The sequence below is a fragment of the Lonchura striata genome, chromosome 2 (genome assembly GCF_046129695.1).
Source record: "Lonchura striata isolate bLonStr1 chromosome 2, bLonStr1.mat, whole genome shotgun sequence".
NCBI lineage: Eukaryota > Metazoa > Chordata > Aves > Passeriformes > Estrildidae > Lonchura > Lonchura striata.
The window spans coordinates 88,885,491-88,912,414 of record NC_134604.1 but is presented as its reverse complement, the minus strand read 5'-3'; the positions used below and the strand labels follow the sequence as shown (position 1 = coordinate 88,912,414).

The following is a 26,924-nucleotide window of genomic DNA, read 5'->3' as shown; positions in this document are numbered from 1 at the left end:
TGCTTCACAGGGAAAATATATCTGAGTAACAGAAACAAAAATAACAGTACAACAGCTTCCAAGCTTTTCGTGCCCGTGTGAATATATCAGGCAAATTTCTAGTGTCACTGTCACAAGTAAAAATTGTGCTTTGGCATTTCATGAGTCTAGAAGCTCATATGGGGATACCTCAGTATATACAGGTGTCCAAGAAATTTCAGCCTTGCAGGGCTTTTCTAGGTAAGGCTTAGCTGTCTTTTATATATTTCCTTCAGTACTGATGCCACTGATGGATTTAAAATCCATTCTTTCAGCAATTGTTCTCAGGCTACTTCTGTAATTCATCACAAAGTAGGAAAACTTCCTGGCCTGAGTCATGCCAATATTACCTGGGAAGTGAAGAGGGCAGGAGAGGTGGAAAGAAAGAGAAGGCAGTTTTGCTAAGAAAAGAAATTAATGATTTATCTCTATATAAATTTCTTTTGCATTTAAGCAAAATCTGAAATTATTTCTTCATATTTGGATGATCAATCAACTACTCTCGTAATTAATTTAAAATTAATATAGATTTACATAGGCTGGCTTAACCTGTCCTGGTTATTAGCATGGTATTGCTGCCTTGGTTTTACATCAGTTGCTGCCACCTTTCATTAAATAAGTGAAAATATAACTTTTCTGCATCAATAGAAATTATTCTGTATTTGTACTATGAGACTGTAAAAGTCAACTGGCCTAAAATATTATGTTCCCTCAAAGAAGTTTTTATTTTGTATTTGTAAATGAATAATTGATTGATGGATGTATCTTTCTGATGTAAGACATATTTGCCTGTATATAGCACAGGAGTTGATATTTATGAAAAATTTTCCAAGATTGTTTACTGTATGGTTTCTGAGAGGCTTACATTAAGTGATTAAAACACTGGTCTTGCAATATTGTTTTATATGAATTTACCTCAGTAGACAAAATGAAACACTTATTTTTCAGCAGGTTTTTTTTTAATCTATCTTTCTTCACATTACTGTACTTCACATTACTGTACTTCCTGGTAGTCCCCGTTATGGACATGACTGTGATAGATGGGTAGAAAATACAGAAACCCATTCTGCAAAAAGCTTGAATATATAGAATTCAGCAATGTAGACATTCACTCTCCATGAGCTTGAAATCTAGGTATAAGATAGGCAAAGACAGTCAAAGAGGCTGGTGATATCACCAAGGTGATATCAGAAGCAGGTCAGTACTGCAGGTAGTGTTTAAAAAAGCTGAGGAGTAGCTACAAATTAGTGACTGTTCAAGGTAAACAAACACAATTTCAGTAATAAATGATATTCGAATAGAAAATAAATAACAAGTATATGAGCATTTTAAGTCCATAATCCTGAAAGGGTTCTGGTGATTCCATAACAGACAGCTCAGCTTTGCACAGACAGTCACCCTGATGGATGCCAGCACTCTTGCTGCACCTAATAGAAGTTACCTGGAAGCTCTCCAGGCATCCTCAGTCCTGGTCTGTGCCAGTGAAATGTTTGGGCTTTTTCTTCCTCCCCACATTTCTCTTACTAGAACTACTCAATGCACCCTTTTGCACTAGCACACTTGCCCCTAATTTATATGCAATATCAACTCCACTCCACTACATACTGTGCATGCCTCCTTTGACACCAATCTTTTTCAGGCTTTTAAACACTTCCCACCAGTAAGCTCATATCTCCCAAGCCTTGATGGTACAAAGAGTCTATTAGAACTCTTTTCTCTTTTGTGTTTGGTGGACTTGCTTTATCATATGAAGTCATACTAAAACTACAGGGCTTTTCCACAGGGATTAGGCATTGAACAGAACATCCCATAAACTATGCTGTGTCTTTTTTTAGAAATTTGAAGAGAGCTCTGTGAAACATTTACAAGAGAGCCTTGTATCATAGGAAACTGGAGTTGTATGAGACTTCAGGTAACTCTGAGATTTATGAACATCTCTGAGAAGTCTGGACATCAGCATACAAGGTTAAGGCAAACTTTCAGCAAAGTGTGAGAAGGTTCTCCATTGCCCAGCAGATTTGTGTGAAACTCCAGTCCACAGAGCACTCTCTCAAGCAACATGCAAATAGGTTTCTCTCAGCCATCCCCAGCAAGACAGGCTTTCAAGCATGGGGTTTTCTTGCAGAAGGATAGAACTGAATATCCATGCTGCCTAAATTTTGGTAGTTCAGGGAGAGATAGTCTCACTCCAAGGGTGATCTGAAACAGTAGCCATTAACAAGACAAACAGCTTAAGGAGACAAATGTCTTGAATAAGTATGTAGCTAAATTTTGGATAGTGTATATATTGCACCTGTGTTTCAGGCTTACTTCCCTGTGGAAATAGTGATAAATAAACTCCTGCCTCTTGTTGCTAGTGGAGGTGACATGAAATTTTAAAATATTAGGTGGGGGTGGCAGATAATGGGAGAGAGCTGTGAGTTAATTAACTGGCATGTCTAAGAGAACTGTGCCTGGAGGCCACTGCCAGGACTGGCAACTCTGTCTGCAGAGCACTGTACAAGCACTTAGGAAGAAATAGCCATCAGCCCAAAGAATCTGCCATCCAAATAGGCAAGAAAGGTGAGAAGAACAGAGAAATGTGGAAGGGTATACTATTTCTGAGAATTGCTTCAGTTGACTACTCCCATACTCAGCAAAATCCTGAGGAAAAATTTTAAACAACCCTCTCATTCAGCCGAGCCTCAGCTGATGCTTTTCAGTGTAGTTCTAAAATTTTTTCAACAGCCGTCAGACAGCAAACACTTTTAATGAGAGGATGTTGAGTACCTCATATATGTTTCTAAGTTCCCAGACCACACAGTTATCAGTTATCCTGGCAGAAACTGTAATTCTGACATCAGTGTGTTTCACTGATTACCATTCCACAGGTAGCAAAGAAGCCTAAATTGCCAATAATAGTTGAGAAAGAGTTAGTGAATGAACAGTAGAAGGCAGGCAGAGAAATTCAGTTAGAAATTATATAAACTATAAATTGCCAAATTTTATCATTTTACATATCTCTTTTCTTGCAAAAGTGGAATATTATACAAAACAGGCCAAAACAGAATATCCAAAGTGACTTAATCTGTGGTGAAATAGTAGATGCAAGGAATAAAAGTACAGTCATCAAAATAAAATATCTTAGAAAAAGACAAAAAAGAATCAAAAGGCTTTTAGCTTTTCATAAAGGGAATCTCATTGTATAATTAGATCATGAACCAAGGCCTTTCACCACTGCAAATTCACACTGTGAGCAGTTTAAGTGCTATGTCTTGATTCTCCTACAGCAGCTTCTAATACCAAACCCTGTTCTACTTTTCTTTGTGCAAAACCAATCACATCACATCAAATTATACAACTAATTAACACAAACTCCTTAAAAAATTGCATATTATTTTGGCAAGCCAAATTAACGTCAGTCCCCTGAAACCATGTTTAGTAATTCCCACTGACTGTAGTAACGCCTACTACTGAGAGAAGGGCTAATCAAACACAGGCTCTCCTGCTGATGAGCTGAACCAAGTAACCAGATGTTTCTGCCTTCTAGGCTAATGGAAATGTCATGCATGTTTTTCTCTCCACCTAGGTGAAGAACTAATTCCACCATGGCCATGATCTAGGTAGCTCTCTCTCTGGTGCAGCTTCAGAGAGGCCCTGCTAGTTAATCCTGAGCAGACAGGTGCAGCCTTACCAGAGGTGCTCTGGTTTAAACCAGCTAATCCAGCCTATCAAGTCAGCTTGCTGACAAGATGTTCTCACTCAGGATATGGATAGCAAAGAGAAAGCTGATGAGCATCACTGTGGAAAAAAATTTATCTATCATATTGTGCTGTATGTAAAAGCTGGGCAAAATATGCTTTTTTGTGTATTGGTATAAGGTCCCATTGGTATTAAATTACTTAATGAGACGTCTATTGCAATTAAAAGAGTCATAACATTTATATTAACAATTTAAAGCTTGCTTATTTCAGGAGTGTCAGTTTACATGAGTCTAAATAGGCGATAATGAACATGATGAAGTATTCCATATTAAAACTGAGTACTGTGTAACTGTCTAGTAAAATCTTAATATGAAACTATACTGTATAACTTACAGGGCAGAATAAAAACTTCATATTTAGATGTATCCCATCTTGAATCTCAAATAATGGACTTAACATTAAATGAATGCAAAATAAAAAGAAATGCATTTACAAGTAATCTTAAAAATACATCTACATGATATATCTATTTAAAAAGCTTACAGTACACTTTGATGGATGATGCAGTCATTTTCAGAAACAGCAAACTGTAATTTAATGACAGTGTGTAATTATTTAACAGCAATATTTTCTAAGTTCAGCTGACTTGTGCCTCTCATGCTAGATGCTAGTCCTTGATTGTGTATCTGTAAGGCCTATTATTGCAGATGCTTACCTGGTGAAGGAAAAAGATGTGTGGTGCATTTAAAATACTACTTAAGGAGGAAGAGAATTAGGTTTATTCATGGAGACTTAGTTTGAAAAATGCAGAGAATGTATTAATTTCAGACCCCACCCACAGCAGCTAAGTATATTCTTTATTTTGCTTTTCAATAAATCTCCAGTAGTATATATAGACTGTAAGCACAAGTTAGTCTTTTTATATTTTAAATTTCCTTAACATGCTCATTGCTGTATTAACATCTGTTCTGAAACTCCCACCACCATAGCAAGGAGGCATCAATTAACATCAGCTTGGAAGTGACAGATATTCAGTCAAGGAGGAATAAAACTCTACAGCAATTTTTGCCAGCAAAATCTCATCATGTGTGCAAAGATGCAGTCTACTGGTAGCACCAGTTTGATATTTGAGGGGATGGATCACTGGAAGAATGAGGTTTACCTCTCATGAAAGGAGACATGCTTGAGCCCTTAATTGTAAATTCAAAGATAAGGCCACTGAACTGAGGGTGACCTGGCTCTGGTCCCAGAAAGTTGTGTTTCACTAGATTTAGTTTCTACAGCAGAGAAATCTAGCAGTGTGAGAGGCAGTCTTTCAGGCAGCTAAATGCACTTGCCAGTGAAATAAATATTGGAAAACTGAAATTTACCCAGGACGCTGAGAGCTACTAGAGTGGACCATAGACTACCTGACACCTGGTCATCCTGTATCACTTAATGTGCAAGGTGGTAGTAATTACTAAAATAGTGGATCTTTCTGGCTGGATTTCAGAACTGTATCCAAGAACAATGGAGTTAAAAAATCCTGCTATTCGATAATGGAAAATATACAGTGTTATGCAAATATCCATGTCCAAGAAGTCAGAAAAGAGCCTTTAACTGTCTTGGCAATTGTACAGTTCTTCCAACAGATTCTTTTGCTTTTGCATGCTATGACTTTACAAGATAGAGTTTCATTGAGTATGGTTGAGAAATCAGGGGAAAAAGAAGAGTGAAAAAAGATATGTCTGTTACTGCTTTCCTTGACAAACAATAAATAAATCCTTTAAAAGCAAAGAGAGGGAGAGAGAGAGAGAAATGAAACTAAAGAAGTAGGGCTGTTTTTTTTTTTTTTTGGTGTGTTTTTCTTTCTTTCTTTTTTTTTTTTTTTTGTGAAACAAATATTTTGGCTGCAAACTAATTTGAGATTATAGGAGTATGAACATTTTCAGTAAAAATGTTTCCCTTTCTAAAAGGAAACTGCTGGTTTTCTAGTGAGGAAAAGGTTACTTTTATAAAGTGTTTTCTATTGATCTGATCAACATCTTCATGATGGAATGACAAGAATTGAACAAAAGTTGCTGAACTTAGATCAACTTAAATGAAGAACTTAGATCAAATGGTTTTGGGTAAAGAAAAGCTGTCATGAAGTGTGAGGCACCACCATTGGCATGAAATACACTGATAGTACTTATTCCAGTGGGGAAGGCAATTTTTTAATTTAAGGAAGGATTCAGAGTAAAAATAAAAAGTACAAAGATGTACATATACAGGCAAATACAAAGCGGAACAGTGTAAAATTATCAGACAGTTCACAGGATAACACTAACATAACTTTGGTCCTTGCACTTTTTATTCAACAAAAGGTCATTGGACCTCATTCATCCTGCTCTGCAGATCTTGATTTTCTGTTAATGTGAGGTTGGAGAAGTAATAACAAAACTTTGTCCTAAGCTCATCCATGGGAATCTTAATCCTGGCACTGCTGTGTTCTGAATAAACCCTTCAATTACCACATTATGTAACATATTGTAGTAGGGTAGTCTGGAGGAAAAAACTGAGGGTGATCTGTACTGCTGCAGATCTGGGACTGAAATCAGGCTGAGCTATAGTTGTTTGTATATGTGTTGCTCACTCCTCTCTGACCAACTGTCTATCATTTTGTACTCAGCACTATCATAAACATTTCTATGAGGCTGCATGCCTGGGCAGTAAGGATAAATAAAGAACTATTCACAACAAAAATAATACAGAGGAAGAACAACAGCTGAGAAAAAGAATTCATGGAGAAAGAGGAGAATGATCTAGGATATCTGCTCCTTCCTGAAGCGCTCACAATTTTATCCTCTATGCTGAATGTCTTCTAGCATAGAGGAATCCTGTGGCATTCAAAATCACAGAAATTTTTAGTTGTATCACACTGGAAGTCCATTTGGTCCACTGCCCTGTGAACAGTGATCAAAGCCACAGCTTCAAAGGAAGTTGCAATGAAGTATGAACAAGACACTTACAGACATATTCAGCTTTTGGTTCTTCTTTCCTGTTCTAGACAAGAAGTGAATGGCTTGTGCTTTGTAGCTAGGGAATTTCTTCCTCTTTCTACTTTAAAACTGTTTTAGGATCATTGTGTACTTTATATTCACATAAAAAAACCTTTCCATTTAATTTCAATAAAATCGAGATAAAGTGTAATCTTATTGCATGAATTTCTCCTCATTTTATTGACACCATGTGATTAACTTTCTATATATATATTTGCCTATCTCAGTGGAAAAAATGTGCTTTTTGGCAGCCCAGTAGCCTTTGAAAGACTTAGATGAACAAGTTATCTGTTCAAAGAATTTCATCCCCTTTGCTCTTTGCAATGCAAAATCTTCGAAGTTCAGTTGAGATAGACTTTGCACACTCCAGAGATGTTCATAGTTTAAACTCATGGATGCATTTCTCATGCAGGCATATGAGCAGCTTTTAAGGTATATTTTCTGTGTTTGCATGTTTATTTCTTAATAACTGAGCAAGATGAGGAAAACTCTAGTAGAGAAGGTAGTTGCTAAGAAGTGACCATCAGTATTCTGATGGAGGCAGAAAGTATTTTGACAGACTTGAAATTATACAGCAGCGTAATTATTTTTCTTTATCCAGTTATTCCAAGGTTAACAAGCTATGTTGAATTTCCTCAAGAAGGAAAAAAATTCTTCTACTTTGGGCACACACACTTGACTAAACTTTTTGGAGGAGAGTATTTCTTCCTTCTGTGCTTGTACTGCAGCTGAGGATAAAAAAAGAGATAACACTTCCTTGACAAAGCCTTCAGACCATCTTTCTGTGAAGTTCTTAAAAGATAGAAAGAATACAAGAAGGTCTAAGTACTAAATACACCTGAATTTAAAAGTTTTTCTCCATTTCATGTGTATGGATTACACTGACTGAAATATGGTGTTTTCCTTACTGTACGTAAGACCGAGTAGTGTCCTGACTTGTTGTTTTACAGACTGGGATAAGTATTTGCAGATTTTTTAAAAGGAAAAATTTGTAACCTGACAGTGATCACTGATTTATTTTACATCGGGGTCTTGAAAAAGACCTATAGTCACTCCTTTGAGTTTGGCAGAGCTTTCAAGTGTGAACAAGGGCATAAAAGAAAAGCCATGGAAGAAGTCAGATTTTCTATGAGGCTGTGTACCATAAAAATAATAACAAGGGGAAATGGAAAACCACTAAAATAAAGACTGTGATCCAGTTTATGTCCACACATGGTAAGGTATTATCAAACAGTTATTTCTCCCAGTTAATCATTAAATGCACTCCTACACTCTTAAACACTAATGTGAGGAACACTTTTAGGACAGAAAAGTACACACAATGGTATGTGAGTAAGAAGCATGTGAACCAACAAAATAACAGCTCTCTCTTCTGTAGAGCTCTATATTCTTTTACAACTAGGTTGTTTCATTAATAATTCCAGAGCATTAGAATATATTGTGTTATTCTGTAAAGCTTGTTGTACAGAAACAATTCAATAAATGAAAAGTCTGAATTCTAAGTATTATTATTATTTTTGTTCAGATTTTCTTTGTGGTGCAAAATTCTTTTGATTGCTTCAGACCTACAACAATCCCCTGTTGTTTATCATAAATAACAAGTTGTTTTATTTCTCTGGGCTTGCAAGTTTCATTTTATTCTGTTGCTATAATTTCTATTCATTTTTAACATGAACACATTTTCCTACAGAAGAAGTCTTGTATCTAACAGTACCTTGTGATTTTTTGGCTGTGAAAAGCATTCTAGTGGATGAGAAAAGGGTGAAAATCATTCCACCCCCTCACCAGAGTGAACTGAACTTTCTAAGGATATATTTTTGCCCCTTTTTGAAAGGGAATAGGTAATGCTTTCACTTCTGACTGCCCACTTGCTAGACATTTTTTATACTGAATTCAGAAACAATTTAGTGGTGATGCCATTTATTTTATTTCCAATAGAATTCTTAATGTGTCAGCTTGATCCTGCACTGTCACAAAAGAATATAAACTTTGTATAAAAAGCACTATTTGAAACACCAAAGTTAGTGCTGACTTTACCAGTATCACCAGTTTTGCAAAATCTTTGAAAAGTCTGCAGTCTTTCTTTTGAATTGAATTTCTCTGTGATGAGTGAGGAGAAGGAATTGTAGCCTCCATGACAAATTATAATATTTTTATCTCTCTTTCTTCTTTACTGAGAACTCTGCATATTTTCCATACTGAAGGTTTTTAACTGTGATCTTTTAGTTCCTTCTTTTTCACAATCAGAGCCCTGTAGACCCCTTAGTCAAGGATTCCCTGGTTGTATGAAATTAGACAGACTGGATCACGCTGGTCATCTGTTCCCTCTGCCATTCTGCACTAACACAAGAGAGCACATGTGATTTACTTCAATGAACTGCGACTCCCACAGTTTCCCAGTGTCCCCTGCTGCAATCCTTAACAAAGATGTGATCAATCATTTTGGTCTTCATTCAACTGGGAAAAATGTGCTAAGAGGAGTACCTTTTAAGATGACCAGAGTTTGTCTTTCTAACAGACTGATAAATCTGTATAACCGGTTTATACATTTTTTCTAACTTTACAGGAAAATGAGTTACAGCTAATAACATGTCTCTGATAAGAGTCTATTGACATTTTAACTGCCGAAGATCCATTTTATACCAGCAGAATCTAAATATGCTGGGGGATGGGGAGCTGAAGTGCCACATCTGCCATTTCTTGTGGTTGGGAATCCCTCTTCCACAACCACAGGGGCAACCTACAGTCAGTAAGGGTGAATTTGCAGGCCATATTTTTATTTTGCCAACTCTTCAATGCATATCTAAGATGTATCCTTCTCTCAATTTCCACCACCTACAACTCATCTTAACTTTTATCTGGAGAAGTGCATTTTTTTCCTTTCAGGCACTGACAGCTGCTGTTGTTTCCTGCTTGTATCTGTTGAAAATACAACTACAATAACCATTTCCCAAGCTTATGGAATCACTGCCTTGAGTCCTTCTAGTGTTTCCTTTCCCCATCACATTACATTTCTCATCTTCTTGACTTAGCTTATAAGTACTTCATGATGTTCTTGTCAGCGTGTCTGACGGATATCTACCACCTACTAGTTAAAGTTCAGATGTCAGGGGTATCAGTGGCATCCTCCTCCTGTGGAAGATTGGCCTCACCAACAGTTCTAAAAACCACTTCATTATCTTTTTCCAGTCTATAAATCTCTCTATCTGACTGCTTATGAATGAAGGAGACATTTGCTCTCCTTATGTAGGTGTCTTTACCTGAACTAATTTTCTGTTATCTTCAGTGCAAAACAATACAGCTTTTACAGTGTAACTTATCTGACTTATTTCAGACATCTACTGTGAATTGAGATAAATCTCACTTTGCAAGTGATTATTCCTTCTTACTGACACTACCAGGGGCCTGTGTAGTTCCAGTTCAGATACAGATGATTTTACAGCTATTCCAACTAGCCTACCTAGTTATCTAATGATAGGTTGATATAAACTGTATTTATGATCTCTATATATTTATGAATTGAAGCACTCAAATTTAGGTGCTTACAGTGTAGATGTCAACACACAACTTAGAATCTCCATTACACCAATAGAACTTTAGCTAGTACAGGTGATGGATCTTGGAGGAAAATCCTGAGCTAGATCCAAATCCTTCCCCAAGACTGTGGTATATTTGGGTTAAGAAAACTCCATCCATCTGTCTAGTAGGCAACTATGATTTGTTTTATATTGCAGCTGAACCTATGATTATTACCTCAGTTTAACATTGGATTATCAAAGTCAGTTAATGGGACTACTTTTGCTAAATATTAATTTATTTGCTTTCTCCCTTGAGCTATTTGCAGTATAAAAATATTAAAAACATGAGCTTTAATGCATACAGAGTGCTTTTGGATACTCATGAGGGTAAATGCAACACTATTTGGGAACACTGCAATTACATGTCTTCTTGTGAGTAGCATCCCAGAGAAGTGTTATCAATGTGAGTTTGAAACTTGTTCTGTAAGAAAGAAAAAATATTCATTAAACTGAGTAGTGTAACACTTTGACTTTCATGTGAAATTAAAGCAACAAACTTTCCCCTAAGAAAAGCATATTAAATCCTAATACTAGTTAATCCAACTTCCCCTGTTGTACACAAAAGAAATGTTATTGCCACCCATGCTTCTGCACACTATTTTGTAAAGGACCTCCACTCTTAAAACAAGAGACATTCTAATCCCCTTTTTCTTGACTCCCCTGCTCACATCTGGCAGGATCTCCCCTAATTTCCAGGATGTAAAACTAGCTGTCTAATGACATCAGTAAAATAACTGTTTAGAAAGAAATACATCAAGTATCTTTTCCTTTAGATAAATCATATCTTGAAATGAACTCTTGAAGAAGTTATACCCTTTTTTTTTTATCACATGCAGTAAAGTCATAGTTTCTTATTCACCTGTTTTTTCCAAACAAGCATAATACCCAGCCATGAGCTCGAAAACTACAGTCCATACTCCTTTCCTAAACTTTTTCAGCTTTAAGCAGATCAAATTCTTTTCCTGTCCTGTTAGATTTCAGGGGTCACCATTGACAATTTCTTGAAAAAAAGGTTGGGTTTTGGTCCCTGAACTTCTCTGTTTCAGTCTTTGTAGGAGAATCTTTCATGTCAGAAAACTCATCCTGTTAAAAGCAGAAAGAAGCCACTTGGCAATGTAATCTCATCTTCTTTGGTGCATGTGGGAGGCACTGACTGTGGAGCACTGTACCTGTGTGCTTAGCAGTCAGCCTCTGCTTTATCTGTATTAGTGCAGTTGTTCTGGAGCAGCAAAAGGGAAGGAGTTTGAAAAGTTATCACAATACCTTGACAATGGCTCTTTTGTAATCCAAAAGGTAACATGTACACACCAGAGGATAGTGGGGATACTGTGTGCTTTACTACAGCTGCTGAGACTCATTCTGCCTGTAAGAATTTTGCTGGCTTTAGGAGACATCCGGAATTATATAATTCCTCAGAAAAGTGAGGTTAAGAATAAACCAGTAGAAAAATGGAGTAGTAGGTTACAAACAAAGCATGTTTAGAGTCTGGCTGACAATATACATCCTTGCCCTTTTACCACAGATTGCTCATGGGGACTGAATAATATTTCAGGTACATAGTGTAGATATCACAAAAACTTCTGCTGTATAAACACATGCACACACTACCCCTCACCCTCACTCCACTCCCACAGACATGTACAAAGGTAATACCACAGTTGTTCATATCTAATAACAACCATAAATGGAAATCTGCATAACAGAAAAAAACGTGTTCATATTAGTGAATAGTTTTGGCTAGCTCTACTTGGATATATTCAATGTACTCTGAACTATGGGATATCAGACATAATCTGCTTTATTTTGAGCTTTTTCTAGCTCCAATGAAATCAGTGGCAAAATTCCTACTAAATTAGGTGATGCATGTTCATCGAAAGAGGAAGTTGCATAACCATATATATATATATATACATTTTACATTGTAAAATGTCACTTAAATATTCCATACTTATCACTTGAAGCAATTTTCTTCACAAATCTAAAGAAATTCCTCCTCATAAGTTAAAAATAAAATTGGTGTGAATTATACTTTTCTGAAGAAAATAAGAAGTAAAAAACACCCCCTTCGCAGTGGTGTACATGTGTGCATGCCTGTATTTGCCTGTGTGTGTATTTGTTTGCTCATATTTTTAAAAGAAATTTACTTTTGTGCCTCTATCTCAGCAGACTGTCCAGCGTGGGATAAAAACATTGTCATATGCACATAAAACATGCGTCCAGCTGGCCAGTGTTTTCTCATCTGTTACAAATTTCAGATCTTTAGCTTTATACATTTCAAATTTCTCAAAACCTGAAAACCAAGGAACAAGAGCTGTGCACAGGAGAAAATCTCCTTTCATCACACTGGGATTATTTTTTTATCCCAGGTGCTCGAGCCTGGGCTTTCTCTTAGTCTAATTGATAACTGTTGGGCTCCTCCCCTTAACCCACTGACTTTTGTGCGTTCCCTTCCTGAGTGACTACTGTTTCACTGTTCTACCTCATTCACTTATGGTTGACCTGGAGCTCCTGGGTTAAGCTTCCCCACTGGTATTCAACCTTGGACCTTATTATTGTTCTACTCATCTGACCTCTGATACACTAAATTCTAACAAGGTGATCTGAAAAAAATCACTCATTTTTTTCTGTGTGGTTTCATGGCTTGTCTTTTACTGCTCTTGGCTGATGTTCTTTTCTCCACTTCAGACCACCAAGTGCTCTGCTTTAGTTTGTCAATTTATAGTGCTGTCATGGCTTCAAATGCTGTGACCATTGTGTAGAATATACTCTCCTGACCTCTGAAGCAACTTTCTGTATTTCAATTGTTAACTCATTAGGGTTTGGAAGAACAGCTGAAAAGGGAATGTCCTTTTTCCCACAATTGCTTCCAATGGGATGCTTGAAGAGTCATCACAGACCAGGATTAAGAGAAATCAAGAGGATGCTGCTAGAAATTAACTCCAGTTATTTTGCATTCTTGCCTAAAGGAAACAAACTAAACCCCTCAATGCCCCAGAATATTGGTATTGTCATCATCAGTTCACCACTGAGATGCAAGGGGAAGCATATAAATAAAGCTAATAATGAAAAGAGGAATCAGAAGAATTTGGTTTGGATAATTCACATACTTTGATAAAATATTCTAATATACAGACAAAATATGTTCTTTAAACATAACTTTTATATTTTACTACTTTCACTGTCCTCACACAATCCTTTGTTCACACTGGCCCTTTGTCTGGGTTCTGAGCCTTGAACTGGCTTCTCCCAATCAAGTTTTTCTAATAAATAGTGTTTTAACTCTCTCCCTTTGACAATGTCTTTTGAAGAAGAATAGAAAAGTGAATAGACAATACCAGCAAAATTTATTCTGAAGTCTAAGAAGAGTGCAGTCTTAACCATATATATTGAAACCCTGCCTTGTCCAACAAACTCCTTCCCTTCTTTCTTTTAATTTAGGTGGGGAAATCACCTTACTCAGCAAGCAAATAAAGAAGTGCTTCTGTCATTTATGTAGAGTTTTATAGCACTAGAAAAAAGTTAATTATTTTCATAGTCTGAATTTTGAGATTGATGCACATTTCTATTCTGAAGTTTCTTTGACCAACCAATTACTAAACAGCAAAAATAGCATATGTTTTTGACATTTAAAATAATTTAGCATAGTTGAGTATTTAGCAATTCTAAACATGTAATTCTAGTTACACTTGCACAATCTAAAAAAAAGAAAAATCTATATTTTCTTCAGCATCACAAGTGTTTAGATTAACCACAGATTTTGATTTCAACAGAAAAAAAATGACTTATAAGACCTAATGGGAACTATGCTTTTGACAACATTCTTAATTTTGAGACACTACTTGGTACAGAGTTCTCCTTGGTAGCACTAATCATGGCTGCACAGTTTTCTGATAACATGAAATACTTGAATGCATCCTTCATTTTTTGTGTCAGAGAATCATAATAACAAAAGCTTGCATTTTTGAATCATTTTTGAGTCTTATCATCAAGTGTTTCAGAGTACTTTGCAAACACTAATTTAAACTTCACCATTTCCCAGAGAACAAGGCTAGCTTGAGTGTATCTCTACTGATTTCACTTAGCATGATACAGAAATGACACATTTCCTCTAAATACTGTAATAATTTTTCACAGGTGAGTAAATTGAAGTATTGGCTCATAAGTGTCCTATCCAAAAACTGAGTCAGTAAGACAATGAAATTTGTATTTCATATCTGGTTTTCAGCCCTCTGAATCACATGCTAATTTTTTCATCATGTTTGATAATCTAACATTTAACAATTTTGCTCTGTTTAAGTCCACCTGTTTCAAAAGACACTCTTAGAAATTGTGTCTAAACAGTATTAGCATAAGTTTTAAATAATTAAAGCAACAGAAATTAGAGACTATTTTACCAGAATTTAAATTATGGAATAAAGTGTAAGGAATATAATCCTTATAGAGTTGATGGTGCCTAAAAACTGTAAATGCATTTGGTTGCCTATGTTAGACATCATTAGACTATTTACTTTAATAAAACAGTAAAGCCAGTACTATACAGCAGCTTAAATCAATTTCCCTAGAATTATATTACAGCTGCCAGATCTTCCAAAGTTGAAGATCATTTCTTTTCTGAAAAGGTAAGAAGCCTTCAAACGTTACAGTTCCATTAAAAAAATATATATTTGTGTGGATGCTAAAAGGATAGCAAAAAGCAATTTGTGTTAGTGTTTGTACAAGCAATTGCAAAAAAAAAAACCAAAACAAAAAAAAAACCAAAAACAAACAAACAAAACAAAAAAAAAAACAAAAAGGAAAAAAATCTAGCTGATTGTGTTGCTGTGCTTCTTCTTCATCATTGTTTTTAACAGATGGTTTGCTATTACAACTGCCTTTACTTCAGCAAGACTTTATAACCCTGCAAGTTTGGGGTTTTTTGTTTACTTTTCTTTTTTTTCTTGGTGTTGTTGTGCACCATTCGCATTTAAAAGTTTATGCGAGTTACTTTGTTGGTGCTTTGAATCTCAGTTAATTCTGGTCTCTTATAGTGTTGGGATGGTATTTACTATCTGTGCTTGATCTGGACCAAATGCATTTTGGTTGTAAATAGAAGGTCTTCTTTTATGAGGATGTTCACTTCACAGCTTGAGCAGTGTAATTTTTATACAGGTCTCAGCAATCAATAAAAAAGCCGCAGGAGGAATGATTTATCTTGTTGGTTACAGAGACTGTCACCGAGAGAAATTGTAAAAGATCAATTTACACAACCTGGTGTGAGAACGTTATTGATATAACACGGCTGATCAGTTTCTGGTAGTCTGTGGGTAGGCGGAGAGAGAGCCCTTCCCTCGGATAGGGCCACTCACCAAGATCTTAATAGACTCGCTGGTCCATAAAATGGACATGAAGCCAATGAAGGGCGAGGTTCTGCGTGCGCATGCTACACTGAGTGGGCCGCAGGAAAATGGATTGGCTCAGCTCCGATTAGTTAGTTAAGCAGTGTCATGCATCCTCTTTTTTTTCCCTTGTTGCTTTTTTCTTCTTCTTTTCCCCCCTGCTCCCCCTCCTACTGTGAGAACTGTTCACTTGGAGGCTCACTGCCTTAATTACAAAGGGCCCTTTTAACTACAGGTCACAGGAGTTGGCTCACTTGACAGGAAATAAGGAAACAAGCTACCTTCCTGGAAAAAAAAAAAGAAAATCAAACTTCCACTCCTCAAATTAGTTAAATGAAGCTTATCAGCACTTGTTAGTTGATCCTTTGACAGTCTGTTAATTGCAGCTGGTACATTAAGTTATGTTATAACCAGCAGGACATATGATTAAAAAATAAATAAATTTACAGATATGCCACACAGAATTGTTGGTGGAGAAAACAAAGTAAGAGCAATGTTGATATTTGCTGTACATATCACAGCACAAAAGACATTTATAGACTATTTTCTTTCTTATTCTGTAGAATTAAATTGCATGCTAAGTGAAGGAGTTGGTTTAGATCAGAAAAGAACTGCTCTATACAATGAGATTAGAAAGGTTCTCATTGCATCTTAATAAAATCCAACATTGGCTACTCCATCAATATAAGCGGTCTGTACCTATGCATGTTATACATGCAGCTTTTAACATACTTCTCCTGATATATGCTCTCCATTATATTATTTTATTTACAGACAATAATTTCTTACTGTTATTACTGGAGGGAAAGAAAAGAGCATAAGCAGCATTAAGAAACCCCATGGCAGTTGTTTCTCTTTCATAGGAAGTGACTCTACAGTATGACTGCTAGCAAAAATAAAAGATCCGAAGGCACATCAAGGGGAAAAAACTGTTTTCATGCATTTAACCTGTTAATTATAGTAATCTACACTACAGTGTAAGTATTGTAACCTGGAATGGGAAATGGGTGATTGAAAGAATGAGCTGACTAAGACAAAAATGATTAAATCCACACTTTGAATGGATGATTTTCATATGTAATTTGAGCTACACATTCTTAAGTTGTTTCATTTTTGCATTTCTGTACTCATTGGCATGTATCAAAGAAAGACTAGCTGAAATTAATGTTTTCTTACCTTCATCTGCCAGAGTAGTTTAAATACTTCTTGCAGACTGAAAGATGTGTTCTTCTGGACCCATAATATGTGCTTTAAGATGTGTTTTATGCTTATTATGAAGTAGTATTTTGAAATCCTAGCCATCCCAGCAATTTTGCTTCTTTTTATCTATGGAAGGACACATAAAAAGGCAAGGTTACTCTAATACCACTGAATATTCAAAGTCCCTATTAGTTATCATTGTTTTTTAATGTTATTGGACTTACCAACAGGCCTCACTGTGTTCATGATATGCCCTAAGCACAGAAAATATGTCACATCCCCCTCTCCTTACCCACTGTGGGGGGAGAGGGGTCCTTCACTCCAGTTGCTTCATATCTCAAAGTCAGATTCTTTGTTCTGAAAATGGATGGGGTTCAAATGCTGTCCCTCTTCCTATGATTTTCTGTACTCAGATCAGAAAAGAAATAAAGCAATTACGACCAGAGTGAAAAAATGGAACTTGTGAATCCAAGGGAAAGGAGTGGGTGGGGGAAGACAGTGGTGATGGCCAGATGTGGATGGTAACTAGAAGCCAGGAGTAGTGGAGAAAGGAGAGAAGGGAATGTGAAAGGGAACTCGTTATGTTCTCCACATGCTGAAATGACTTAATATTATTCTAAATCCATGTGTGATAGCAAACTCTCAAGGCACACAAACTTCTGGAGTGGATGGTAGCCCTGATTGAACTGTTAGTCTTGTTTCTTCCCAACCACAGAAATAAGCAGCTCCCATTTCTGTGGATACCTAGTGAGGTGAAAGGATGGCCACAGTGCCTGTGGACCTGTCTTGCTCATCCTTGATTGTGTTCTAAACCAAATTTGGTTATAAAGAACTGTTTATAACATGACTTCAAGCTGCCAGGCCACTCACTGCCTCAGGCAGTCTGAAATCATTACCAGCCATATTCCTCCCCTGCCCTTCTCATAAGGAAGTTTGGCTCTTCACAGAAATCAAACAAATGCTGTTCCTCTGTTCCTCACATGGATAATACCTTAGCAGAGCAAGTCTGTACAGGCTGTCACTAAGCCGTCCAGGTAGAATGGTCATCTTCCTTTCTGCTGTGAATCCTTTTTTATTTCCTTTCCCTGTGTTCAGGACTGCTCCTAAATGTACATCATGGTCCCTGACTCAAACTCTGACAACTTCAGTGACTATCCCTCAAATTAGTAGCTCATTGAATTGCAGAAAAACATATTGAGGAAGTCCTTCACCAAGATTTTCCCTGATTCACTGGAAGGGCAGCTGGTAACAACACCCTGTTGTTAAAGCCTTTCTATTATAGAAAATCCCTGTGACCTTTTATTTTGAGAATCTCTCACATTTCTGTTGTTTGTAGAAGGTGTTTGGTATTCAGCAGAGGAAATCCCTTTGGGCCACAGAAATCTCTTTTCTTTGTCCCATAAAATTTCATTTAGGATGCAAAGTGACAAAAATTGTCATTATCCTTATCTTATTTTGATCTCTTGGGAAAACATTAGTAGACTCCAGGGAGCAGGCCAAGTTCACACTGACACTACCCAACACCAAGAGACGCAGATTGAACCAGTTGAAAAAAAGAAAATGGAGAGATAGGTGTAGAATAGGACGAGTCTGTGGTCATACATTAAAAAAAATACTAAACTGAGCAGTTTCCATCCCAAACAATCCTTAAAATACTTAGCTTAAAGGGTAACAGTACAGACTTCTTGACACTGTAGACTCAAGATGTTTTTCTCACTCACACATAAACACACATCCCCCTTTCTCAGCTAATGTGCATCTGTACACTTAAAGATCTCAACAATCCTAGCAATAGCATCCTGCACTGCAATGCAGCAGGTTCAAGATTCATGTGTAACTTCTGATGCCAGAAATAAGGAGTGTAAAATAACTCCCAGCAGAGTTATCTTTAAATTAAGTTTCCTGCGGTTGCAAGAGCTAGTTCTTGAGAGTTAAGAAACGCCTCTGAACCCTAATTTAGCCTCTTTTACATGAATATATTCTGGAGCAAATATGTGTTATATATGATCATACTACCTTTTCCAATTGATCCTGTTTAAATCAGTATTCAGGATGGACTGTTCAGAGGGTAGGAGAAGGTTAGTACATACAGCCAAAAGGCTGATATTTTAGTCTTACACATTTGATTTTACAGTCCAAGTAACTATTTTCAACTAGCAGTTTGTGAGCCTGGAATCTCATACATCCTTATGCTCAGAAATAGTGTGTGCTATCCATTAAAGTCAATCTTAGGTCATGTATGTCATTCCTTTGTTAAAAAATTACTGGATTTAAGCATTTTTAATAGCTACCTAGTACCCATAAAAGACATACAACCCATGTCATTAGTGTAGTTTGTGAATTAAGTCACTGAAGGTATTGCACACTCCTAATATTTTATTTCTTATGCAGGGAGATCTTGCACAAGACTTTGCAGAATAATGTTCTTTGTCCTGGAATGAAAATCCAGAAATTGGTTCTTCATCATTTAACATAGATGTATACTGAACACTGTGCTCAGATGTGGATTACATTTATCATATTCTGAATTTAACCCCCTGCTCCACACACATACACATATCAAGAGAACAATATTCAGCTTCAATCAAAACTTTTCATAGCAAGAGTTGTATGAAAAATAGATTCCTAATTTAAAGGCATTTGAGACTTTAGTTTCAAAACAATTCAGAGATCAGCAATATTTTCCTTTCAGAATTTCTCCTGATAGAATTCTGAGACTTTTTTTAAACTCTCTTATGGGTTTCTGAAATGAAATATGCTCTTAGAAACTTGGAAACTGATGGGTAAAGTCACTATTGTTCTTGCTAGCTTCACTGCAGCTACCTCCAGAACAGCAGCAGTTCAAAGACTCATGCACAAAGCTAAAAATGTTTTTAACCTAATGGAGAAATCTTTACTAGTGTGATATAAAGGTCCTAATATCTATATTTGAAAAAATGGACTAGCTTCTTCAGTCCTTTATTATGGTAGCTTTCTAACGAGGTTATTTGTAGTAAAAAATGTGAGCCAAATTTCTAATGGCTAAATGCACGTAAAAGTTCCAGCTCAGATGGTCTTCTGCAGCATAGGGAGGCACTGAGCATTGTGCCAAGCCTTGTGGGAACATGCCTCCTCCAAATTGCTATTTGCTTTCAGCAGAGAAAGGGCTAAGAATGTGCTGCCACTCCGCAGCCACGCCGACGCTCGGCAGCACGTGTCACACACTCGGCAGCTCCGCGTTCAGCAGACAAACAGGGGCTCTGGTCTGTCCCCACTTCTTACCACCAGCCAAAAAGACATAAAGCTGGACACATTGGCACCAGGGCAGAAGCTCAGAAGCAGTGCTTCTTGGAGGATTGTTCATCCTCTCTGTGGATTTACAGAGGGCAGAAATCAATTTTATAATTGGAGTGGATAGATACCATGAGATCTGTATCACCATTCTTCTGGAAATGAAATGCAGGTAATGAAACCAGCTGAAATGAAGACATTACCAACTTATGACACTTATTCATAACACATACATGAATAGATATGTCTCAGGTGGAAGTTAGGACAACTGTCAGTAACTGCTGTTCGAATCATCTGGTCTCTTTCTTTCCCCAAACAATTCATTTTCCTATGGCATATGCAGTTGTTGAAGCAAATTTGCATTCGGATGCAGCATGTGCACTTGTGTTTGTGTGTTCCTTTGTTTTATAGCGTGGCTGGTGAGTTTGAGTGAGCTTTATGCAGCTGAAGGTAAACTTGTTTTATGTGTTTAATTTAGGACACAATGAATTATGCCTCAAAATTGTTTTCTCCCTTCCATCCAGGAGGCAAAGTTAGTCAGACATAGAAGGCTGCATCTATGTTACCTCAAAAAGCAGAGTGGCATTATCCAGCTGGGTGCTCTTTGAAAGCTTTCATTTCACCAGTATCACAAAGAGTGATGGCATATGGGCTTGGTGCTGGTGATGTAACTCCTGGCAGTAGTTCTGCTGCTAATGCAGAGAACTTATGGCATTTTTGTCCCCATGTTTATTTGCTTCCAGTTTAGGTATATTTTCTTTTGAAGCTAACTTAGGCTCAAAAACCTTTTATTCAGAGAACTTGTTTTGACACCAAGATTCATGCCTCTGTGATCAAAATGTTCTAACCTAGAAAATATAGGCTTTTTGGTTGGATTGTTGAGTTTTGGCTTGTTTTTGTCTTGTTTTAAGTTCATTTCTCTTTGGGAACATTTCTCTTTCTGGTACACTTGGCTGTACATAGCCAGAGTTTACAAGGTGCACTTAAATTGAAATATCAAAGAGAACTGTTGAAATGACGTGCTTGCAAAATTTGTGTAATTATCTGCTATTAACTCATCTGGAATCCTGTGATGAGCAAACTGTGATTTTCAATGTGTCATTACATTGTTGCATCAATGGGCTGTTCAATAGCTCAATTTAAAAAATACTCAAGAAATAATCATTACAAGAGGTAATCCTTCCAGTTTGATTCAAATAAATCTGTTCCTACACTACGCTGACATGATCATGGATCTCATGAGGTTTCAGTGCTTTGTTTGCACTTACTTCACAGTATTTACCGCTGATTTTGTTGTTGCACATTTTACTTTTGATAAGGCATCTCGGATTCTATTTTCTAATTACATAGAGAAGAATGAGAGATAATGCTACCATCCCTGATTTCTTGCCTTTAGCGATAATGACATAGTGGTGCTCTTTATGCAGTGTCAAAGTGCTTGTTTTGTTATTATGGTGCTACAGTATTTTTATCCTATGGATAATTTTGCCTCCTCTGGTGAATATTCAGCTGCAGTTACCCTCTTCTAGCACTGAAAAGTCAGATTTATTTTGTGTTTTCATTTGCAATTAAATTGTGTGGAAAACAGTCAGCTGTGTGCTGGACTTATTTTACTGTGGCCATTTTATTTTTCTGCTCAATAGTCAGGTACTCTGAAAAATTTGTCTTGGAGAAGACATTATCAAGTATGTTAAATATGTAAATATACTCAAAGTTTTCTATTCTTAAAAATATCACTTTATTTCCACTGCTTTTTGCCTTTTAAAAAGGATTCTGTATAATGGTTTCCAAATTTCACTATGGTCAGACACTACATATTTGAACTTGAGTGGCTTTTCTTCCTTATGTATTCTGGAAGAACTGCTTGTTGACAGAAATAATTGCAAGATTCTTTTTTTTCCTTCTCCCAACAGAGCATATTTCTATTCGCTTGTGACTTGAGACATTTTGCTATTGGGCAATCAGTTTGAAGAAGTTTGTGCTCATGTTTTAAGTTCTATAGAAACTTAAAAATAGTTCAGTATTATTGCTTACCTGGTGTTTTTCTTCTAGCAAATCACTTGCAGTAAACTGTAATGTAACTGAAACAATCACGATTTGCATATGCTGGCCCCTTCCTCTGTAACTGGTATAAACATCCAATTGTTCTGGCCAGAAACAGGCTTAATTTCAGTGTGTCAGATAATGAAAGGCATGAAGAGGCTTCTAGCAGGTGAATATGTGCCGGTGCATATGCGTGGGAAGGAACAGATAGCAATCGTTAGGGGTGAGGATTTAGCCAGCAGTGTGTGCTGCAGTAGGTGGGAAGAGTCAGCCTACTGAAATATGAGAAAGGCAGTGGAAGGGAATCATCCAGCAGTTGTCTAGGAGCTGGAGGTTATGATAAGGTGGGTGGAGGAAAAAGAAGAAGAATGGAGGAAAAAGTAGAAAAAAAAAAAAAAAGAAAGAATGCACATGAAGAAAAAGAAGTCCAAGGAACAGAGAAAGAGAAGCAGCAGAGATACTACACAAACGGCTTGTAGCATGAGTGAAAGCCAAAGAAAAGACAGAATAAAGAAGTCATCTATGTTTCTAGGAGATCAAGTGCAACCAGGTGAAAACTGCAGGACAACATGTACTATTAGCTAGCATTGCCTTTGTGTTAGAGTATGTGTTGAGTTGTGAAACTCTCTGACATAAATGGTGTTGAACAGCCTACACTGATTTGGTGCAAACAGATTAGACATCAGGTAAAGTGTATCAACAGGAAAAAATGAAAAAAAAAAACCTTAAAAAATTAAAAGATATTTTCCAATTCAAAATGTCACATCCTTCCAAGACATTCCTGCACAAGAAAAACACCATGAAACACTCCAGGCTGTCACCTTTTTAAATACTGGCGGCTGCTCAACTATTTCCTGTGTGAACACTGAGTGCACAGTAAACACAAAGAAACCCCTTTCACTCATCCAAGTGGACCAAGTGACCATGAAGATGTGTGCTATGTGTGTTTATTTGAGAAGCTGGAATAGTGTGGCTGTAAAATCACAGCCTAGCTTTCTGCATGTCATTTTTCTTGTCTGAGGTGGCAATCCCTCCACAACATAAATTATCAAGAGTTGGCCTCTCTTTGAGGGTGCTAATGGGGTGTAGGTGCAACTCTTTGAATAATAGCTCTAATGTAACGAAATAATGCAGGTGTTTGAATTACTAAAGTACTCACAGAGGAGCTCCACTTGCCAAGAATAGGCAGAGGTACATAAACACGTAATTTGTGATTGCATGAATGAATACCTGGTAGAGACCCTTTTAATAATTTACCACTGCATCCATGCAACAAAGTGTCTTACACTGGGAATAGCAACCAAGCATGAAAAGTCAAAAAGAACTGGCTGCTCAAGAAAGGCTAGATGTCAGGAGAAAAGCTTTGCTTCTAGACATTTGTCGCTGAGCACACTTCACAGGCTGTAGGTAAGGAAAATTTTTAGGGACATGTCCAGTTATCAAAAAATTCAGGTGCTCTGTAGTTTCAAAAGTGCCAATACTTCATTCACCATGAAATTCAGGAAGAGAAACTCAGCTTTCCAGAGCCATCTACCACTCCAGATTCTCACTGTGCTCATAAATATATTCCAGGGAATCCTACTTAAGTCTTAATGACAACAGGGAAGAGAGGAAGAATCATTTTATAGCCCGTAAGAAAACACACAGATTTTATCCTCTAGGGTGCTTGTTCTTGTTCAGCCCAGGCTATTAGGTAAAGATAGTTGTTTCTGTTAAGTTACGGCCATTAGTACTTGATACAAATGAATTTGGTAGTCTCAGATGAATGTATAGAAATGCATGTTCCCCACAAAGTCAGCAAATGTTTCTTCTTGGAGGCAGCTCCTGAAGGGACAAAGAATGACAGAAACCTCTGCAAATACAGGCAGGGATGTCTGGAAGTTAGAGGTTTGGAGAGAAGCACAATCTGCCTTGTTACCTGTATATGCTTTATGCAGAAGTGGCTACTTAAATATTCGACCATTGGGTGTTATTATGTCTTTTTGCTTTTATAAGTATTAAGTATGTTTCTTCTCCTTCACCCCTGTTTATTTGCCTGTTGTGGAACAGCAGTGCAGTAATGTCAGGTACATTTTGGCAATCCCAGTAGAATCAGTGCCCTCATTCATAAACTGTGATTACTGTCCTGGGGAAATGAGTCTGACATATTTGTGGACATAAAGATCTGGTAACTGTGACTGAAGCAAAGTTTAAGAAATGCATAAAAAAAAAAGAGTGATAGAGGGTTTTTATTTTGCTCTTGGCTTTGAAACTAGTAGAATGAAATGGCTCCATTAAAAAACAAAAAACTGCATAATGGTATTTCTATCTAAAAATAAATCTTACACTAATAAGGACCACCGGTAGTGTAGTTAGAGAGGTCAAAACTTTATAACCTCCATAGTGCAAAAAAAAAAAAAAAATTAAAACAACAAGAGAATTTAAAGTTCTTTTTGGAAATAAAAGAGAAGAAGGAGCAGGAGGAGGAGGGGGAGAAACAAAAGAGAAACTCTGTCTTTCAGTTCCAATAGTTCTTGATGTTTAAAATCTCTGAAGTTTTCTTATGTGTTATGAAAAGCTACAAATTTATCTTTTGCCATTTTCCCAAGGGAAGCTGACCCAAATCCACCAGCAGCAGTTGAAAAGGTTTTTCCAAGCTTTATCAAATGGCCCCAACAGAGACCAGCTTAAAATTAAAAGCTTCCCCTACCAGAGGGAATATATGTGACTTTAATAACTGAAATGTGTTTTTACTTTCTATTACAGGGGTCAAAAGGTTCCTAAACAAACCAAATTTATCAATTATTTAGAGCTGATTTCTTCTGAAGTGGTATTTCTAAGATATTATTTGGTGGATAAATTCAATGTTCTAAGGCCAGCAGCAGCATTTTATTCATAACAAATTTCTCCTAAACTGAATTTGCTGGGGCAACTTAATTTCCACTATCGTGTTTGCACTGTGGAAATATCAACTGAAGTGTTATAGGGCCTAACTAGTGGTCTTTTCAAAGAGAAATTCCATATAAGCATGCTTATTCAGCACCACCCTGCTTGCCATTTATTGCTTAAGAAATGAACTGGTACATTGTGTCTGCAGTAGAATTTCTTTAGCTGCTGAAATATCCTTAAAAACCACAAGGCACATTTAAAGTCAGGAAACAATATCTTAAACTACATCCTCACCCTTGCAGCAAAAGAAAATAACTGTCAGAAGTTTTGTTAAAGACATTTTAAAATGAAAGAAAATACCTATACACACATGTGAGTAAATGCACATTTTCTTAGCCTGCTCTGAGAAGCGAGCACTTGGGTTAGGTTGTTGCGGAAGGGAATTAACAGTAAATTTAGAAAGAGACCATTCTTAATACCTAATAGAGTCCACTGACTATGTAAATACTCTGTTTGTTATACATTAGCTAAACATACATTGGGTTTCTGCCCAAAGTCTGCCATTTGGTGCAGGGAGAAGATGTTATGGAACAGTTCATAAATTCATGTGGAGCCCTGTTAAATGAAACCAACCATCCAAGAGCTGACATTTTGCCATCTTTAAAATAGCTGCCTCTCTTGCAGTAAAACATCAGGTTTATTTATGCAGGCAAATATGAAGTAGTAATGCAATCAAGGTGCCATGGAGGGTTTTGTGTTGTTTTTTTTTTAGAGAAAGAATCTAACTATTAATAAATAAAAATGTCTTGAATAGCTGCTCCTTATTTATACTCAAAAATTTTTTCTTACTGAAAAGTCACATTAGGGAGGAGTAAAAGCATCATTTTATGCCACTGAAAATGGTCCCTTTTTTCTTAGCAATACATGCTTTCAGAAATATGAGTTATTGCTACAAATAAAAACAAACAGGTGAAAGCTCTTCCTCTCTCTTCTGCCTCCCTTTGGGGCAAAAGAATTCTTCTCAAGCAAAAGAGATTGGCAAAAAATGATCAAAGTAAGAGAAATTTGATCGAGGTCTGTCTAATAAGGTGTCAAGGAGCTTTTTATCTCCAGGGGACTGACTCTGCTTCTGTTTCATTTCTGGCTCAGATTATTACTCAGGTTTGAACATTGCTTGAGGATGTTGTCAGATGAGGGCTCGAGGTTTGGTCTGGGGATTCTGTGCCCTGAAAAGGCCAGATTTTTGAATGGAACTTGAATGGAATGCCTTAGTGAGATTGAACATGTTTCTGAGTACATTAAATGGATAACATGATATTTGGGTCGTGGTCAACCAGGAACTGGAAAGATATTGTTCTGCACCCAAAGTATTTGCATATCTGTGTGGCCTTCCCCTGCCCAAGGTTAGAAGGGTGTTGAATTCACAATTCATTTTTGGCCCACTGCTGACAGTGACTGAAAGCTACACCATGGTGGTTATTTAGAAGCTTGCATTAAATGAGCGAGGAGCACCAAAATCACCACACTGCTGTCCTTAATGACTGTTAGATTTGTTTTCAATTCTTCATGTGCACTGGCTTTGCTTTGTTGGGGTCTTTGTCACCAGAGAAAGAAAAGAAGGAAACAGCAGGTATGGCTATGAAAATGTAAATGTGATAATGAGGAAAGCCTGGCAGATTAGCATAAAAACCTAATGTTGCTGAAAGGAGTCTTTCAAGGCGTTGGATGGTGGTACAACTTCAGATCACTCCCTGGATATTTCAGACTTCCTTCTGGACCATAGGACACGAAGAGTAATTTGAATTTGCTCCTTTGGGATAATGAGGTCCTTAAGCAACCTCAATGTCAGGATAAAAAGACCATTACATT

At 36.9% G+C, this 26,924-nt stretch overlaps 1 protein-coding gene across 5 annotated transcripts in view; it reads right to left on the bottom strand.

Moving 5' to 3' along the window:
* LOC110474669 (uncharacterized) overlaps nt 1–26,924 on the bottom strand; it is a 380,689-nt gene that overhangs the window by 17,342 nt on the left and 336,423 nt on the right. For 2 of the 5 annotated variants that reach the window (XR_013339508.1, XR_013339510.1), the window contains one exon: nt 16,851–17,000. The exons of the other annotated variants lie outside the window; for them this stretch is intronic. The gene's annotated coding sequence lies outside the window, so the exon portion shown is untranslated. The remainder of the gene's footprint in view (nt 1–16,850; nt 17,001–26,924) is intronic. 5 annotated transcript variants of the gene reach the window in all.